This window comes from Streptopelia decaocto (genome assembly GCF_964273445.1).
Source record: "Streptopelia decaocto genome assembly, chromosome: 1".
NCBI lineage: Eukaryota > Metazoa > Chordata > Aves > Columbiformes > Columbidae > Streptopelia > Streptopelia decaocto.
In genome coordinates, this window is record NC_138663.1 from 72,170,309 (window position 1) to 72,189,692 (window position 19,384).

Genomic DNA, 19,384 nt, shown 5'->3' on the forward strand with positions numbered 1-19,384 from the left:
GGCTTATACATACACCCAGTGCACAGCTAATGAGATTACCAGCCTCATTAGCCAGCCAGTGCGAAGCCCAGTCTAAGACCCACACCAGGTTTACATGACACAGGCCTTAAAAAAGCAAGGGGGGAACCACTGAAAATTGTTGTGGCCATTTGCACCAAGAGTGCAAAGACTTTTGGAGTGCTGGGGATGAGTGGAGCAGTGACAATGACATGGCGCTTGTTGTCGCAACGAGCACTCATGAATTACGGGTGAGGAGCTGCCTGTTTCGGCTCCCTCTGCACCACCTTCTGTTTTCTAAGGTGGCTGAGGCTCTCCATAGACCTCCTGTAGTGTTAAGTCTCTTTACCCAAGAGTAAAGCTTTCACTGGTTAAACATTCATTAATAGACTTAATGCAGGGCTTCAGGTGGTAGAGAGTGAGCAGGTCTGTGCCAGAGCTCAGCGGTGTATTAGACGCTTTGTGTCCATTATTCATGATGCTGTTGCTACAGGCCCTAATTCTACATAAATGAAAGTCACAAGAGAACTGTTAGGAAGAGCAACTCGGAAGAGCACAGGCAAAGAGCACCTTGTTGGTTGGTATTAAAGATGTATTACATTTTCTGATTTTGAAGCTTCTTGGGAGTAGAAATATGCAACACGTTTTCTCTGAGGAGTGAAAAGCTGAAATCTAAAATCTTGAAGGCAGTCTTTAAAATAAACTTCTTCATGTCCTCTGCACAACTTCATTCCAATTCCCCACATACGAAAAATACATAACCTCTCACCTCCAATTCATGTGCCTTACAGTTCCTTCTAGCTCCTGCTTGAAAACTACTAAAATCTTATTTTAGCTATCACTTAAGCTGCTGTCCTATGCCTGCTCTGGGATACTGGAAGAATTCAGAATTTAAAATCTGTTTGGCAAGGAGCATATCATACCTTCTTTGAAGATAGAAACGTGCACACTAATAGTATAAACCCAGCAATACAGCAAGCAGACTTGGGGCAACTGAAATAATTAATTACCCTCCCCTTAACATAAAAATAGAGTAATATAAAACCACCTATTTTTCTATCTTGCAGCATTTATAGCAAACAAACTGGACAGTATTTCAACATTTTCATGTAAGAGAAATGACTCTGAAATAAGCTTCAGGCATAGAATCCATGACATGTAAATTAAGATATACTTCATAAGATATATCTAAGTTGTGAAAGTAGGTCATGCATTTAAGGCATTTCTAGACTCTGTTTCTTGATGTAAATATTCTGAAAACATTCTTGTGTGTATAGAATAATATTTTAATTATTTATCAGATTTCATTCTCTAAGAGCAGTAAAGGAATGGGTATTTCTAAAAGTCCTCATAGGGTAATAAGTACTCCTTTGTAACGTTTTACAACTTTATGCAGTGTATAATCAATCCCTAAGGGAACTGCATGTTTGAAGCACACCACAGAAAAGCTAATACAAGAGAAAAAGTTGATGTGTGAAGGTCACACACTGCACATGTAGCAATCCTGACGATACTATGAAATTTTCAAACGTTTCCTACCTTGCATTATTTTGGGACTCTTGGCACTTCCTCGAAACTGGTTCTGGGTGTTTGTTCACCTGGCTACGAGCGGGTTATTCCACAAGCAAAGTTCTAAAAAAAAAGAGAGAAAGAGAAAGTAAGATAGACTGCATGTTTGTAATGAGAATTGAGTCTATCAAGACAATCTAAAAAAACCCCAAACAACCAACAAAATGAAGAAATTCAAATCGGCACTACTATCAATTTATCCACTAGGTGTCACAAAATAATCATACAACCAGATGAAAGCAATTATACGTAAAATGCATGAGTGTACTACATCAATGAAATGCTGCTTTGAAATGAAATCTGTTATAAGAGCAGATGCAGGAAAATGTCATGAATCTCATGAATATACATACTGTCAGGAGTGTATGGGAACCTGAGCCGTGATACACAAAAGCTGTTGCTAACCACGGTGTATGTCATGTAATGGATTCACATACAAGCATATAAATGTTCCATTAAAAAAAAGTCTTCCTCAATCCTAAAAGCAGTATTACCAGTTCTCAGAATCACAAGTCTTATGTTTCTTGCTTTTTAATACTTCAGCTACAGTATGTCAGATTCTCTACAAATATGTAAAAATCCCTCATGACTACAGGGAAAACACTGCAAAGAAAACAAGTTCTGAAGGCTTAGATGTATGAGGGAAAGAAACAAAAATACGTTATTAATATTACTATAAAATCACAACAAATGCCAAACATTGGAACTGGTAATAACATGCTGATAGACACTCCCTAGATCCAGACTGTTCTTATGGAAGGGTATATTGTGAAAGTTAGGGTGGAAAAATACCACATCATTACGAAGCCATTATTCATAAGAAATTAACCGCTATACTGGAGGTATTTTTGTTCTTAAATATTCCTGGATCGTTCTAAATTCATAATTAAGTGTAGACCTGCACTCATCCAAAACACTGACCACATTAAAGGATCAAGGCTGGGCTGTTAAAACAAGGGCTTTGGTTTCCAGAATGGTTCTTTAAACAGTAGCTTTTCCTCAGAGTTGCATAAAATTTTTAAGGGCCAAGTAGACTCCAGTGTGAATTTATCATCTGTTCTCACATATAATTTACACGATTATAAATATTGTAGTCAATAGTACATGCAACATTATAAAGTAGAATAGGCTGGTTAGATAAAAGGAGGAAACATGCCCTTGGCATTTTTTTAATCGTATAAATGTAACAGTAACAGGGCTATATACACTCTGCTGACAAGTGCCATTTCATAAAGCCAGACTAAGCAATGTTAAAAACTCATCCCCTTCTTCAGAAATGCTGTGAATGAGCATTTGCCCTCATACTGCACTATATGTTAATACTGCATTTTATGTTTCATCCCAGTTGGTTGTAAAAAGCAAGCATTTTCAGGGTGTAATTAAGCTCACATGATAGGGTTTGGACTTTCTACATAGTCTTTCTTTGTAAGATGTACTTTGTAAATGTCAGAACGGGCCAACAGTTTTCAAAGCTTTGAAATACTTTCTAACTTGGGGATTGTGGGAAGGATGCTTTTCTTCCCTCCAATTTCCCCTCCTTTTTTAGCGCACCAATTAAATGCTTGTGCTTACAGGAACACAGATACGAAGCTGAGGGCGAAATACTGGCTTTTCCCTTCCAACACCAGTATAACTTTACCCATATATGCTAAAAGAATCTGGTGGTTGTGAAATACAATTTCAGAAAAACTGAAAAACATTCTCTAAAGTTCTCTCCACATTAAAACTATTATTTGACTTTAAAGAATCTTCCTGTGATCTCCATTTAAGCTGACAGCATTCAGAGCCTCGTGAAGTCAATTAGAATTTTCTTATCCAAATTCAATGAAGCTGTGGTTTCACTTTAGGCAGAGCCATACAGAAGAAACGCTGAGGTAACTATTCATTCCATAAATCCCTGACTCTTGATGCCAGAAGGTGAATTGATCAGATGTACAATATTATTAATTGCACTCTGATTTTCGATAAGTTGTTCCTCTTTGATCTTCCAGTGGTCCAAGTCTGCAATATTGTTCTTGTTTTAGTCCTTGTTATGATAGAGTCAAAGAACCACAGAATAATTCAGGTTGGAAGGGAACTCTAGAAATATCTAGTCCAACCTCCCGCTCAAAGCACATCTAATTAGATCAGGTTGCTCAGGCACATATCCAGTTGAATTCTGGACACCTCCAAGGATGGAGAACCTATAGCCTCTCTGGGCACCTGTTTCAATGTTTGACCACTCTTTGGTAAAAAAATTCTCATTGTATCTGACTGGTCTTTCTCATATTCCAACTTGTGGCTGTTTGCCCTCCTTCTATTGCTGTGTGCCTCCAAGAAGAGTCACAGAATCACAGACTGGTTGGGGTTGGAAGGGACCTCTGGAGATCATCTAGTCCAACCCAACTGCTAAAGCAGGTTCACCCAGAGCAGATCACACAGGAATGTGTCCAGGCGGGTTTTGAATGTCTCCAGAGAAAGAGACTCCACAGCCTCTGTGGGCAGCCTGTTCCAGGGCTCTGACACCCTCAGAGTAAAGAATTTTTTCCTCATATTCAGACGGAACCTCCTGTGCTTCAGTCTGTGCCCGTTGCCCCTCATCCTATTGTTGAGCACCACTGAGTTGGGCTCCATCTTCTCCTTACCCTGCAATCAGGCTGTTGCAGACAGCAATAAGGTCTCCCCTTTCCTTCTTTTTTTTTTTTCCCCAGCCTGGACAGACCCAGCTCTCTCAGCTTCTCCTTGGTTACTGTGTGCTCCAGCCCTGGCCAGATTGGTGGCCTTCCACTGGGCTCAAGCCAGTACGGTGGTATCCTTCATGTATTAGGACACCCAAGACTGGACACAGTACTCTGAAAGCAGTCTCCCAAGCACTAGAAAGAAGGGAGAATCACTTCTCTAGAGCTTCTGGCTGTAGTTCTGCTAAAGCAGCCCTGGATGCAGCCGGCTCTTTGCTGGAAGGGCACGCGTCTGGCTGACGTCAACTTGTGCACCAGGACGTCCAGATCCTTTTCTACACAGCTGCTTCCTACACAGTTGGCCTCCAGCCTGTTTCATTATTATCTCACTGATGGCAGTACATATACCATTTCTCAAATTACCAATATTTATCTCACTGATGGCAGTATATATACCATTTCTCAAATTACCAATATTTATCTCACTGATGGCAGTATATATACCATTTCTCAAATTACCAATATTAAAAACTTTTTTTTTTTTTTTTTTTAATTTGAAAGCTTATCTATCCTAGGCCTCACTTGGTTTTTGAAGTGCCATGAGTAAAATAGCTTAGGAACGTGAATATACAGCAAATGTGCTTCCCATTAGCTCTTAATGCCATAAATCTAAAATCCTTGATATTACTGCAAGAGCAGTGCTTCTACTCAAACCTTAAAGAAGCTTTAGACAAGATAGTAAGTCTCAACAGCAGCATACAAGGCACTTACTTTTGCGTAAGACAGGCTTGTAAATGCATGTGGTTCAGAGGTCCTGGCCTTCTGCATCAGTATTTCACTTAAAATGGAATAATTTTAAATTACATTAAGAACTATAATCATATTCTACTATCATTTACTTTTTCATATTCTCTGCCACTAGAAATAAGCTTGAAGAAAGACATTCAGCCCCAAATGCCCTATTCTGGGAAAGTTTAGATTTAGATGAGAACATTTATGGTCATAACTACATTATATTTTTTAAGCTTAATTCAATATGAATAACTGGTTCAACTTGGTTTCTGCTTATTAGTGGGTAGTTGGAAGGAACTGGTTAATCATTGTTTGCCATCTGCTTTGGAGAATCAGTACTATACAGAACCTTTTCTGCAGTCAGTGTAAAACCACAACACACGAAGAGAGCTAAAGGAAAATCCTGTTTTCAGCTATGTTTTTTTTTTTTTCCAGTGCACGCTAAAATGGTAAATATTTTGTGGTTAACCCCCTCTCGCTCTTTGACAGCACTTTCCCCTGGACAGTGGTCTCTGTGGTGCATACCACATCATTTAGCAGTCCCTATAAAGGTACAGCAGTAGTGCTGTGGAGAAGCATTAGCGGTCTGCTCAGTAACAACTTGCTCACGGAGAGCCAACCTACCAAACCACAAGGTCACCTTCCACAAGGAGGTCAGAAGGCTGCAGGCCACATACAAGATGCCACTTGTGGACTTTACTGTAATTTACAAAACACAAACCTAGAGATATAGTAGCAACATCACTTGTTTCAGCTTCCTCCCCGCCCCCCTTCTTTCTTCACATCTGAACAGTAAACTGCTCCTGTGACTCCCCTTCAGATTTCCCAGCCAAAAATGAAGGCAGCCCCTTTCAGATACTTACAGTTCTCTGAGACAGGCTCTGAATTCACTAAACATCTCCAGGCTGTTTTATTACAGAATCACAGAACGTCAGGGATTGGAAGGGACCTCGAAAGATCATCTAGTCCAATCCCCCTGCTGGAGCAGGAACACCCAGATGAGGTTACACAGGAAGGTATCCAGGGGGGTTTTTAATGTCTCCGGAGGAGGAGACTCCACAACCCCCCTGGGCAGCCTGTTCCAGTGCTCTGGCACCCTCACTGAGAAGTTTCTTCTCAAATTTAAGTGGAACCTCTTGTGTTCCAGTTTGCACCCACTGCTCCTTGTCCTACCATTGGTTGTCACCGAGAAGAGCCTGGCTCCATCCTCGTGACACTCACCCTTCATATATTTGTAAACATTAATAAGCTCAACCCTCAGTCTCCTCCAAGCTAAAGAGACCCAGCTCCCTCAGCCTTTCCTCATACGGGAGACGCTACACTCCCTTCAGCACCTTTGCTGCCCTGCGCTGGACTCTCTCCAGCAGTTCCCTGTCCTTCTTGAACTGAGGGGCCCAGAACTGGACACAATGTTCCAGATGTGGTCTCACCAGGGCGGAGTAGAGGGGAAGAAGAACCTCTCTGGACCTACTAACCACCCACCTTCTAATACACCCCAGGATGCCATTGGCCTTCCTGGCCACAAGGGCCCAGTGCCAACTCTAAAGTTCTTCTAAACACACAGGCCTTTTAGGCCATGTTGAGTCAAAAAAAGCCTTTGCCTCCTCACAGCAAAAAGCGAAAATGAAATAATAAAATTGGTGGGCTATCCATGCTAATTTCTGGCTCATCTTCCCCATCTGGTGGGACTGACAAGAGCTGTGTCATAATTAGAGAGGGATGGAAGTTTCCATTTTTACACTGGTTTTGGAACCCAAAATCTTTGTCAAAAAAGCCTTTCCTTCAAAATGAGGAAAAAATGTATGTGAATGATGTAAAAACGTTTCACTTTAACATGGAAAGACTAATGGGAAAAGGTATTTCAGAAACTGAGGTTTTATTAAAATATACATTGCTAACAAGGGGCAAAAATATCAGACGGAATGCTGAGCAGAAGAAAATCAATACTGCTAGGCTCACTCTGCTACCAAAGATCTAGCACTGGGGGCCATAATTCAGGTTATTAAAGTCTGTTTTCAAGATTGATTAAAGTTCATTTTAGTAACATCAGTAGGGAACTCTGGCTCCAATGATCTTAATAGTGAGAGCACTAAAGACTGCAGTCTTTCAGCATAAAATGAAAGTGTGCTCCTCTAGGCCTTCTTGCAAATACAGAACTCAGCGTATTTCATCATTAGGAAGGCCTGTCAGTGAAAAACATTTTCTCTTTAAAAAAAAACTCATAAAAAGAACACTGGGAAATGTTCCTTCTGACTTCTTCTTGCTCAGGCCATAAACTTTAATCATCCTCCTTTTCTTTGCAGATCTCCTGGGAAATATAACAACTGGAGAGACCGACTCTTGCAAATTTCTGAGACCTACCAATGGTTTGCAATTTGAGACAAATGGTACCAACAGAAGTCTTAAAAGGAGATCATCCAGTAAGTCTTCAGAGGCTTCAGGGTTCAGGACCCAGCATTGTCTTATGTGCACTATGGGAGTTCCTGAGAGTACTGTTGGGGAGTCCCCCTCTATTGCAGCTTGTAGCAAGAGAAAGAAAGATTTAATGAGAACAGTTCACAGAAGAGCTGCATTGTCTTCCAAAAACTCATCAAAGTAAGTCTTTGGAACAAAGAGAGTAAGCTGGGAGGCAGGAAGGTGCTTTGGGTATGCAGAAATTGGAGAGAGATGGATTCACTTCACAACTGTACCAGATAGTTCCTTCACGATCTTGGGTGAATACTTGGGTTGGGTTTTCAGAAAAGTAAGTTCAGTTCTCCTGGCTTCTTCAGACTCCAAAATAACTAGCCAGACTTTCAAAGGCAAACTGCAATGCAGCTGTTGGTCTCCCTGAAAACGTTACAAGATAAACTGACCCGTGCTGAATGCTTTTAAATATCCGGCACAACTGTTGTGGCTATACATCTTAAAGTACTCACATCTGTGCTTCACTTCCACACCTGTAAAATATTATGTTCCTACCTCATGAGCTGAGAAGAACAAATTTGTAATGTCCATGAACCAGCTTTGAGAATCTCCAGTGAAAAGATCACATCAGTATGCAGACTGATACAGGGAATCTGTTTCCTGGAGACCCAGCTCCTACTTCTGGCTTTGACAAGAAGGGAACTGTGATTCTACAAACCCCAAACTCAGAATCACATGATGGCAGGGTAGGTTGCTCTAAACTCTGCTTTCAGGCCTGTCATGGGAATGAGGAAGGCACTTTTCACTCCTTTCCTGTCCCTCTAATGTGTCTGTGTTGAGCTCAACTGTTCACTGTGTAAATTATTATTATACAGTGTCCTATTATAAAGCAGAGATATTTAGATCAAGATCCATCTTCCCTTCCTAAACTCAGCATTGTTCTTTGATAGCAACAGGATACTTAACCAAAGAAATCAGATCCTGGTTTTGAGAGATTAAGACTATGTCAATACGGACATCTTAATCTGTCTTCAAACTCCTAAAGGTGTCTTAAAACACCCTGCATCTACTACGCAGGTCTTTAGCTTGCTTAAAATTTAACATTTGGACTTGGACACGTTACGATTAAAGGATCTGCTCTCAAGACCAAACTCCTGACATTCCACATCACCCTTGTGGCATTACCTTAGAAGGAACACAGTGTATCTTGAACTTATTCTTCCAGAACAACTTTGAAACACTTTAATTCACTGTGCATTAGGGTGAGATTGGTACAGGTAACAACCTGAAATACCTGCTAAAGTTCTCTCTTTCATCCCTCAGCTGGGTCCAGTAGAAGCTTCAACTTGAAGGCCTTGCCAGCAAGAACTTCACACCAATTGACTCCACATTCTGCTGTCATTTCTTCTAAGAAATTATTATATTTGTTAAGTTTGATCTAGAAGACCCATCAGGAAGATGTACCAGTAGTTTCCTGTAGACATGTAAGAATAGAGAGAAAGCAGATTATTAAAGCTAGAATATCGCTCCTAAACTGGGCAGGAATCAGGCACGATAAAACATGGGGTGCGGGTAAGTATTTTCAGTCTTTATCTATGCCAAGACACAGCTATATAGGGCTATACTCTTGTAGACATAACTCAAGACAGCCAGAAGAAGTCTATAACCTGATACGTTCCTATGGATATATCCACATGAATGTCTGGTTGAGGATCATGTATTTTTTATATACATTTTCCATAAAAATCAACAGCCTGTCTCTAGCATTCAACTCATTAGCCACACTACCTCCATCACCACATCAACATTTTATTTGAAGTATCAGCGACAGCATCCCATCAAAATTTAATAGCCACTTTCTACAACTGAAGCATATTAACTCTTGGTTTCACCTACTAACTCTTGGTTTCACCTATGTTTCACCTAGTTTATCCTTCTTTTAAAATTCTAATGATATTAAAAATAAAATACCTTTCCACAGCATGACTCAGAAATGCAAAATATTCCTTTCTTCAACGCATGGTAAAGGAAATAGATACAAGTAAAGGCAAAAGAATTCTCTGTTCCAGCCTATAGCTTTATACTGAATCTCGAGTGTCAAACGAACAGGGCTTTTAAGGAAAATGTCAACAACTGTAACAGTTACATAAGATATAGCTAGAAAAATATTTTGCAAGGAAAAATGACAGTTTCTGTCACTTGAGAAGATGATTTATACCTCAGTTTTAGAATGCAAGCAGCCGACATGTGACCTGACATTTACCAAAGGAAATCAAAGAGATGTTCAGCAAGATTACAAAAGGAAAGGAAAAGCATTAATTGTCCTATACCAGCAGTTCCTCTCTGTACTACAGAAAGATCTGCACAGTCTTCCCTCTCAACGTAATGCAAAAAAATAGAAAAAGAGGTCACAATAACAGATCTCCCTTTTGGCATTTTGTGCTTACTTGCTCAATTTTTGAAGGCCATCTGGTGCTGTTTATGCTGACCTTTTTGCATTGTGTCTAATGTTGTTCTTTATGGACAAGTGTGGTTCACGGTTCACGTTGACTGTGTCTTTTAAGTTTCTTTGCATAAGAATTTGACAGTTAAAACTGTGCATAAAGAATGCATAGCTGTTGATGTACACATTCCACACATGACAGAACATAGTGAAAAGGATACCAAATTCAGGGATGTCCAAGGAGGAAAGATGGCAGGTCAGGTGAGATCTGGCTTTCATTGCTGGGTCTATTATATAGTTCCTGTACGACTTGAAATGATTACACAAGCCCTTCGAGGCTCAGTTTTATCACTTGTTAAATGGAGATCATAATTCCCTATCTCGCAGTGATACTGTGAGGCTTATTCATTAATGGGTTAAACTCAATGCTGGGCAGATGGTCAGTACAAATTTTATGCATCACTGAAGTAACATTTAACCTCAGAACTTAAGTGGCGTATAGCCCTGTGCCAGTCAGGAATGATCATTGATAGTGCCTGGAGGGATTTTCACATTACCGATAATATTTGAGAGACACGAGTTGTTAGTAGTGCTGATTTAGCATTCCTCAAGTTACAAATCTGTGGGATGACAACTGTAAAAAACCATGTTCTTCAAATGCAGTGCAGAACAGGTACTAGGACAACCCCCTGTAATGGTTATAAATGACAAAAATTTTTTAAAAAAGGAGAAAATAGTAGAACTCCTGCACTGAGAGTACAATGATTTCAATGAATCCATGAAATTATTATTTTAAAGTTTCAGGAATGATCACTTATAGTGTCTGGAGGGATTTCAGTTTGGTGTTTGGAGAAGGGTTGTTTTTGCTGGTCTCTGCCAAAAAACAAATTCATTAATGTGACTGCCCTTTACCTGTAGAAATGCAGCTACAATTCAGCATAGTAAAGAGTTTAAAGGTGTATCTTAAAGATATTTATAAATATATAAATACTTACTTTGCTTACTCTGGCAATCGAACTGAAGAAAAAAGTTCTTGTCAAAACACCTTTTTCGAGGTTTCTGAGGACCATTTCAAAAATCTGTTTCCAGAAGTAATCTACCATGAAGACCTAAGCACCAGCAAGAAATGAATCTCCAGTGTGACTGCTAGGTATACCTTGTCATTTCCTCTGCATAGGTGACCCATCTTCACTTTCATCCACTAACTTGGTTCTCCAGTAAGTCATTCTTTCTGTTTCAAAAAAAGAAAGAAGAAAAAATAATTAAAATTATGTTATCATTATGAGGGGGGGGGCGGGGAAGTGAGAAACAGACATACAGATATTAAATGCAGGGCTTCCAAAGGCTTTTCTGCAGGTGAAAAATGTGCTTCAGTAGAAGGCCAGCGTCTCACTTCAAACTTAGTTTGAAAGCCTTAATCAAGCGTAAGTGGGGCATGAATGGCACTTTGCAGAGGGATGACTTTACCCTCATAGAAGTAAGATGATTAAGATTTTTGAGACTACACAGTTTAGCTGCCACAAACCTTGAAAGCTTCAAGTAAAGAAGTCTCCTCTACTTTCACAGCTAAGCAATTTTAAAGAAAAGTTACCAGATAAATATATTTCAACCTTTACTCCTGAATATCGGCCTTGCTTTTAGTCCTTTAAAATTACTGTATCGATTCAGAGTAGAAAGATTAACTGTGCTCTGACTAATCAACCAAGCATGGACATCAATACATCAGGTATAAATTATTCATAAAAAGTAGTATTTGGCAGTTTAGCCTCAGTAGCCAGTGATACTAACATTTTTTGATAATGCATTTGTGTCAGTAATACCTTTGCATATGCTTTGAAATCATAGTCAAATACAGAAATAATTGATTATGTATAAAAATATATACAGTACGGTGAAATAACAATTTTGTTTTCTTGTATGGTAATAGTGATAGAACTACAGAGGAGGAAAAACAATACTTTAGATCATTATTCCGGGTGATCCCAAAAAAGTGATGCTATGACTGTTCTCTGCCTATTTGTCAGACCGCATGCTAAATCTATTCACTTCTTATTGCTTCTAGCATTATTCAGCCTATTCCACTGCTGATTTTGAAGAAAGGTTACTTTTCTCCACATCGTCCTTCAAATTTGTATATATGCAACAGCCCACCAAATCTCTTTAGAACACTGTTTTCCTCAAAAAAAAAAAAAAAAAAGGAGACACCTTCTATTTTGGCATTTCTTATAATATGCAAGTGCTTCACAACTCCTGTTGAACGCTATCCTCACAACTGCACAGCAGAAAAGTTATTGTCTTCATCTATGGAATAGGAAGATAGACACAAAGAGGATATAGCTCATTGCCTTCCCCCACCTGTTTCAGTATTGTTCTTTCATGCCACAGTATACCTTTATACTCCTCCCACATTTTTCCTTTGGTAAGATTTTTCTCTTATTTGTTGTGGCTTCCATAGTTCACCTAAGTACTAGAACAGTCTGGCTTATTTTTCTGAAAGCCGCTGTCTTAGCACTGCTTTATTTTGCTTTAGTGGTCAGAGACCAGCTCCTCTTCTGCTGCTCCTTTAGTGAGACAATACTTCACTCTCTATTTGACTTACTCTGAAACGTGTCAGTACATCTGTGTACCATTCACAACAGCTGAAAGAATTTATTTTAAATTGTCACTCAGTTTATTAGTAAAGAAGAAAAATGCATGTGTATATTTTTCCTTAAAATAGAATACAGGTACTGTACAAAAATGTACACGAAAATAATCTTTAGCCTGTCAGACATGTGGCCAATGGGAACCCACAGGCAGAAAAAAGTCCAGACACAAGATGGGACAGAACTGCTACAGATAAAGAAACTCTTCAAAACTTGACTGCCTTAAAGCTGTGTAAAGAAGATCTGTTGATACAGTGCCATATCGAGATTTTATAGACATGGTTTTCAGACTATTCCATTATTACCCTAGGCTACAATCCTACATATGTTTAGACATGAAGAACTTTACTCAGTCATGTCAGTGTTTTCATGACTGGGTCTTAAATTCCTTCTCCAGAGAGTCAGGAAGAAATTTCTCCCTCTTAGATTTATCACAGAAGAGCAGGAGTTGCCAGATGAAACATGAGAATGTACAACAAGGAAAAGCATATTAAACTTGCATCCGTTTTCTGAAATGTACTATGCCTGTGCTTCAAGGGTTTCAAGGCCTTACTTCAATATGGAATTCAAATTAAAGATGTGTTTGTGTGTTGCTCTGAATCAGGACATTACCAAACATTAGATCTGTTATTCCCCAAGCAACAAATATGACATTCTTCAGCAAGAACTGTATTTTAACATTGTGAGTAAAAGCAAAAAGAGAAGGCGCACAGCAGGAGTGTGTTAACTACAGTATTTGAGACAGCAAAGTGATACAGCCTGAAAGTCAAAGAACTAACAATAATTCATCTCTAGAATTGAGAGTAAAATTGTCCTTTGTACTTAGTATCTACACATGGAGATAGTTAAGCACATCTACATCTAGTTTTAGCCAAAGTCACAGAGATGGTGGTTCCTCACAAATCCAACACACCAAAAAAGGGTGCTAAGGATAACCTGGAGAATTAATGGCTGACAGTGGGAATCAATGTACCTGTTTCCGCTTAATCTAAGTATGTATTTTTGAAGGCCAGTGGTATAAGCCACTCTTTTACCATGGCAGATTTCAGTACAGCAGGATTGCTGTTTTAACTCATTATTTTTGAAATACGATTCTTACACATACTGACAGTAGTGCAATGCAAAGTGTCAAACGTTGTATAGCTGACATGTGAAGTCCACTAAAATGGAAAAGCCACAGTTCACTGTATAGCAATGCAAAATGTTTACTTCACGGAAAAAAAAAAAAGGAGAAATTATCCTTCTTAACTGATTAAAGCCTCTCAAAACAACATGACTGATTGGAACCCCATTGCTGTGGTTTTGTTTTGCTTTGTTTTTTTTGACCACTTGAAATAGCATGCAAGTATTTTTTTTGAGGACTTGCCACCAAGAGCAGTAAGTTTGAACCTATGTTACCTCTTAGCTGTCTTCTGGAAGTGGAACTCCATTGTCCCACTTCTACAGGAATTATTTCCTCCACGCAGCAAAACATTAGTGAACTGTAATTTACACTGAGCCTTAACTAGACTATTGTGCTAATTTTCCCAACTTTTACTGGCTCTCCTTCTGTCCTCCTCCTGTACTGGTCAGACTGCTGACTACTCTTTCTTAAGGAGTTTTAACGTTCTTCCTCTTCAATATTCAAAGATCTGTGTGTATGCCACCTGATTCATGGATTGAAAATATTTGCGTTTCTTGACTGGAAAACCCAAGATCTGAAACTAGTGGCAAATTCCTGTGAAGAATTAAAAGCACTTGCTCTGAGCAGTTCTCTTTAGGGAACTGTTTCCTTTCAGAAACATACAATACTAACACAGCTTATAGCAACAAGGTTTCAATAGTCTAATATACATATATCACACAAAACTTTCAAAGAGTCACTTCCTTGTTGATTGTCTTCCCATAGGAAAAGACTCACTCCAACTACTACTAAGAATACGAAAAGAAAAATCCTGAACTTACCCAACTAATAGCACTCGTAAAAGAATCAAATGCTCACTTCTGTTTCACAGGGGCTAAAGCATTTGTTCACTGAGACATACTGTTAAAAAGCAACCTAACCACAACTGGTAGTACGGGCCTACAGCCATTTCAGAGATATCACCTCTACCGTCATGACCAGACTAGAGTTTTAGTCCTTTAAAATGGTTGACTAATACATGCTATCTTGAAATAGGAATCTGATTTAATAAAAACTTATTTGGGCTCTAAATTATGCTTGAACAATCTAGTGTCAGCAGTGTTTGCCTGTTGGGTTTGATGCTTTTATTTTTCAGCTTTATGGGACTTCATTCAACTTTCAAGAAAAGAAGTCAGAATCTCCTAAATGTATCTTAGAAAACTATTACTCATTTCCGCTTCACCTGTTCGAGATAATCTTGGTAGAAGTAAGAGAACATAAGAAAAGCATAAAATAGCAGTTGTGCTCAAATGCAGTTACATGAATGACACTTCAGCGGTGAACTCCACTAAAATGCAACGGACAAGGCTGAAGTACAATCTCCATGAAGTGTCACCACTAATCCCATTTTAGTAAAGTGTTGGCTATGAATATTTTTTTTGAATAATTTCATATTTGAAAAGACATCCTAGGTGCAGTAAGTACAGCTATTTCCTATGCCTGTAGGATCCACAGCCTGACGGTACAACTTTACTTCTATGCAAAATGCATTTTTTTGGTGACATGATGCCACATTAACCAACAATAGAAAATTGCTTCTACAATCAAAGTCCTCAAAACAACTGCAAAGACTTGAAGAATACGGTTTATGCTGAAGTAAGATGGAAACAATCAAGGTAAATCAAAACTGAAGATAAATGCTGAATACATTTATAATAAAATACAATAGAAAAATGCTAATACAATTAGATCGCTTGCAAATGGCCAGAATACATGGACTTAACCCCAGACTTGTCTGCTGTTTGACAAGATGTACTGTGCAGGCCCACATGCTAAAATATGTTATTGTGAATCCAATCATACAAATTGCAGGTTTTAGCATAAGAATGCTCTGGCCTATGGCAACTATAGTCCATGGTGATCTTCCACATGTAATGTGACTAACTTGAGTGGCCACAGCACTTCTGCCTGTTTATTCCATACACATACCACTTATATTTTTTCCATAACTACAGTCTACTAATCAGTGATGGAAACAAGACAGCAGGCCAGACAGACCCTTGGTCTGGTCCAGGCTGGTCATTCTCAGGTTTTTACTGAGGACACTGTATTTCTCAAAGTTTTGTTTTAATATATGTACATATTGAAATTGCGATGTACTTCTCAGGCTATAATAATTCACAGTTATGTGCAGCAACACAGTCTGAGCAGGAAGAACATCACTGCAGATGGACAAGTCCTGAAACTGAAATATAACTAATACAGATCCTCCCGTGTCTCTCTGATCCACTGTAGAGCATTTCACAGTGAAACTGCTGGCTACTGTAAGCCATCAATACATAGTGCTGGGACTCCACTTCCCTGGGCAGCCTGTTCCAGTGCCTGACAACCCTTTCTGGGAAGAATTTTTTTGTAATATACAATCTGAGCCTTCTCTGATGCAACTTGAGTCCATTTCCTCCCGTCCTATCACTTGCTACTTGGGAGAAGAGTAGCCCCTCCAGGCTACAGCCTCCTTTCAGGTAGCTGCAGACAGCGACAAGGTCTCCCCTCAGCCTCCTTTTCTCCAGGCTGAACAGCCCCAGTTCCCTCAGCCGCTCCTCATCAGACTTGTGCTCCAGGCCCCTCACCAGCTTCCTCACCCTCCTCTGCACTTCCTCTATTACCTCAATGCCTTTCCTACCCCTGGAGGTTATTAAAAGGTGTGTAGATGAGGTTCTTAGGGACATGGTTAAGCACTAGAGTTTGGTTATGATTGGACTCAATGATCCTGAGGGTCTCTTCCAACCCAAATGATTCTATGATTTGTACCTTCCCAAAAATTTCCATGGAAAAAGCTTTGGCAACAAAAAGAAAACACAGACATTATCAGCTGTGCATTTGTGAAAACAATTATGAAAACTGTGAATGCAGCAGCAGATGTGCCTGCTTACAGAAATTTCTACCAGAAGGGTGTCCTCCGGGACTGACCCACGAGCAGCCGAGAGTGCGTTGCCAGTGTCTGGTCGAGAGCCTCAGAACATCACTGCTTCGCAGCGTCTTTGGACCTGCTTGGGGGAACAATACACTTTCCTTGAGAGCCATGTGAAGCAAACTTACTGCTCATTTATGCAAAATATGGCAAGGGCCTAGAAGGAATACTGACACAGGATTCCCAGTGTGCTGGTCAAGAAAGCCAGGCTAGGTAGCCAGAAAGTACAGGGCTCAGTAGGTTATGCTAAAGTTTTGTTCCTGTGCTGAATCAGCAGTTGTATCTGATACTGTTTTGATCCTTTATTTCATCTTTAACAAAGAAGATATGTAACCTTTGAGGTAAATCCATGTTCTGCAATGTGCTGAACAAATATTTCATAAAAGGGGAAAAGTCTATCTCAGAGTTATTTTGCTGTCAAATGGTTTATTAGAATTTAGAGCCAACACAGGTAAAAGCCCTAAGGAAGTGCTGAATCTTCCAGAGAATTCAATTCTAAGAGGAGTTAAACTCTACACAAACAGGAGGGTCGGGGTTTGGGAGGAAGCTGAGGAGCAGAGTTTTGCCACTCAAAGATTTCCCACACATATAGCAATGCAATTCTCTGCATCAATACCTGAAAAAGAAGCAGGCACTAAAGACATGCAGACTTAATGAGGCTACTAATGAGTTTACTTCTGTATCACAAAGTCTGGATGAGCCAATGAACCTTTCAAAATATCTAACTTGAAAAATAGCGCTTGGCGAAGTCCACTGACATCTGCCAGAACTTTATTTAGCCTTCTGCATTCCCTGGAGGTGCCGCGTTCGAGTTGCTCTGCAGCACCGCGCTAGAGCAACTGCAGACAGAAGGGAATGTAGACAGACACGCAAAGTGTTTAAAATAGGAAACACAGGCTCTGCGCTGGGGGCTACTCTAACAGGTGTATATATACTGGGAGCTGATATTAATGAGGCTTCTGTTACACATGTACGAGGCTGCCGGCAGCCTTTTCAGAAGTAGATGGGTATTTTGGTTAAAGTCAGACAGAGTAACCTCGTAGTAACCTCTAGTCTGGCTCACAGCCACTAGGGAGGACTCTGAGGGACTGTCCCTTGGTGCTGCATTGATTAGATTTCTTCCCATAATACATCCAGTGTTTTTGCTCAGCAAACCTTACTGACAATTGAATCAGGAATAAAGAGTGAGAGGGGAAATAAAAGCTGATCTCCATGTGAAAATGGGCCATAAAATTATCAAGGTTCTCAACATCAAGTAATTCTGCCTGCTCTACTGTGGCCAGAAAATCAGAGCCTGTAAAACACATAAGCAAGTAGGAAGAAAAAAATAAAATAAATAAATAAAAATTTCCAGAATTAATCCGAAGTTGAATATTTAAACACACAGTACCTAAGAAGTCTAAAAGCTTAACCTTCCCTACTCATGTTTAAATATTTCCTTGTCCATATATTGTACACACATCATTTGTGGATACTAGTTATGTTGGCAAATGCACATTTTCCACAGTCTTTTATGGTGCTGTGAAAATGTTAATATACAAGTTTCCTGATTTCCAAGTCTTTCAGCAGCAGCAGTGCACAGAAAACACCTTTACGAAAACAAACAAAAAAGCCACACACTCTTAAATAAAATGTGGATGATAAACTGTGACATAACAAGTCTACAGTGGAGTAATTTTTCTTCTAGGAACATTAGCATCAATGTATTGGGCTGCTATGATCCTCCCACCACCCAGAACACATTCTTGTCTAGTTGCTGGATACTGAAAATGCAGCGTTGTCAGCTCGACTGTGTGGCTGATCTGTTTCAGTGAAGGCAGACGGAGCCTGTCCAGCAGGAGATGTTTTGAATGCACAACACTTCGATTAAAATAGTAAATAAACTTTCACAGAAAATTTTCACGTGAATGAGAATTTGCAAGTGCCGAGATTGTGCACAAAAGTCTCTCAGATCTCTCAGACTCGCTGAATTCTTGAATGACATTTCAATCTTCTGCCTTTAGCAGGGTACTAATCTGCCTCCTCTAAAGACAGCTGATATTGTCTATACAACAGGTTGGGCTTGTAGAAAACCAGGAAGCTGCAAAGTTTGGTGGTGGATTAGCGATGTTTTTTGCTAGAACGATCCTTAGTTGCTAAAAAAGAAATCAAATGCCAAATCACCGTCATTGGAAAGACAATGGTAACATTGAACATTGCAAACAAACAGCCCATTCATTTACAAAACGAACAGCACTTTCTATCACTAATGAATCATTAAGCTCTGAATAACAATTATAACACTCACCTACTTAGTAATTCATGTAGGAAAAACTATGATCTTTCTAACATAAACATAACCTACTACCAAGTATTAAAGTAGAAATGATAGATAGGATTGTCATGACTTCAACTATCCACACTGCATGATAAATGATGAAGTAACCTAAGTATTTTACAATACCTACAGTAAGATGGGAACATAATACACAGGATTGCTTTAATAAGGCATATGAGAATACACAAATAATTCATTTATATCTTCTCTAATAACACCAGTGCTCTCAAAATGCTCAGTTATCCAAAAATGGTCAATACAGATAGGAAGACTGGTATAACATGTAATGTAATTTTTAAAGGTTTATAGCTGTCTCTGGATACCAGACAGATCTTAAGTATATCTACTCATCCTACACGTAAACATAACTGGGACCTGACAAACTAGAAGCAAAAAAAGCTTTTTGCTACATGAAAACATGTGTCTAATATCAAAGGGAAACGATGGTAATGACCTTTAAATACTGGCATTTGATTGAGGTGTTC

General features: G+C 39.4%; 1 long non-coding RNA gene across 3 annotated transcripts in view; it reads right to left on the minus strand.

The window, feature by feature from the left end:
• The window catches only part of LOC309446003, a 101,764-nt gene that overhangs the window by 8,372 nt on the left and 74,008 nt on the right, over positions 1-19,384 (minus strand). For all 3 annotated transcript variants that reach the window (XR_014185395.1, XR_014185396.1, XR_014185397.1), the window contains exons 6-8: positions 11,021-11,095; positions 8,716-8,895; positions 1,537-1,629 (exon numbers count right to left, since the gene is read on the minus strand). This is a non-coding gene — a long non-coding RNA (uncharacterized lncRNA). The remainder of the gene's footprint in view (positions 1-1,536; positions 1,630-8,715; positions 8,896-11,020; positions 11,096-19,384) is intronic.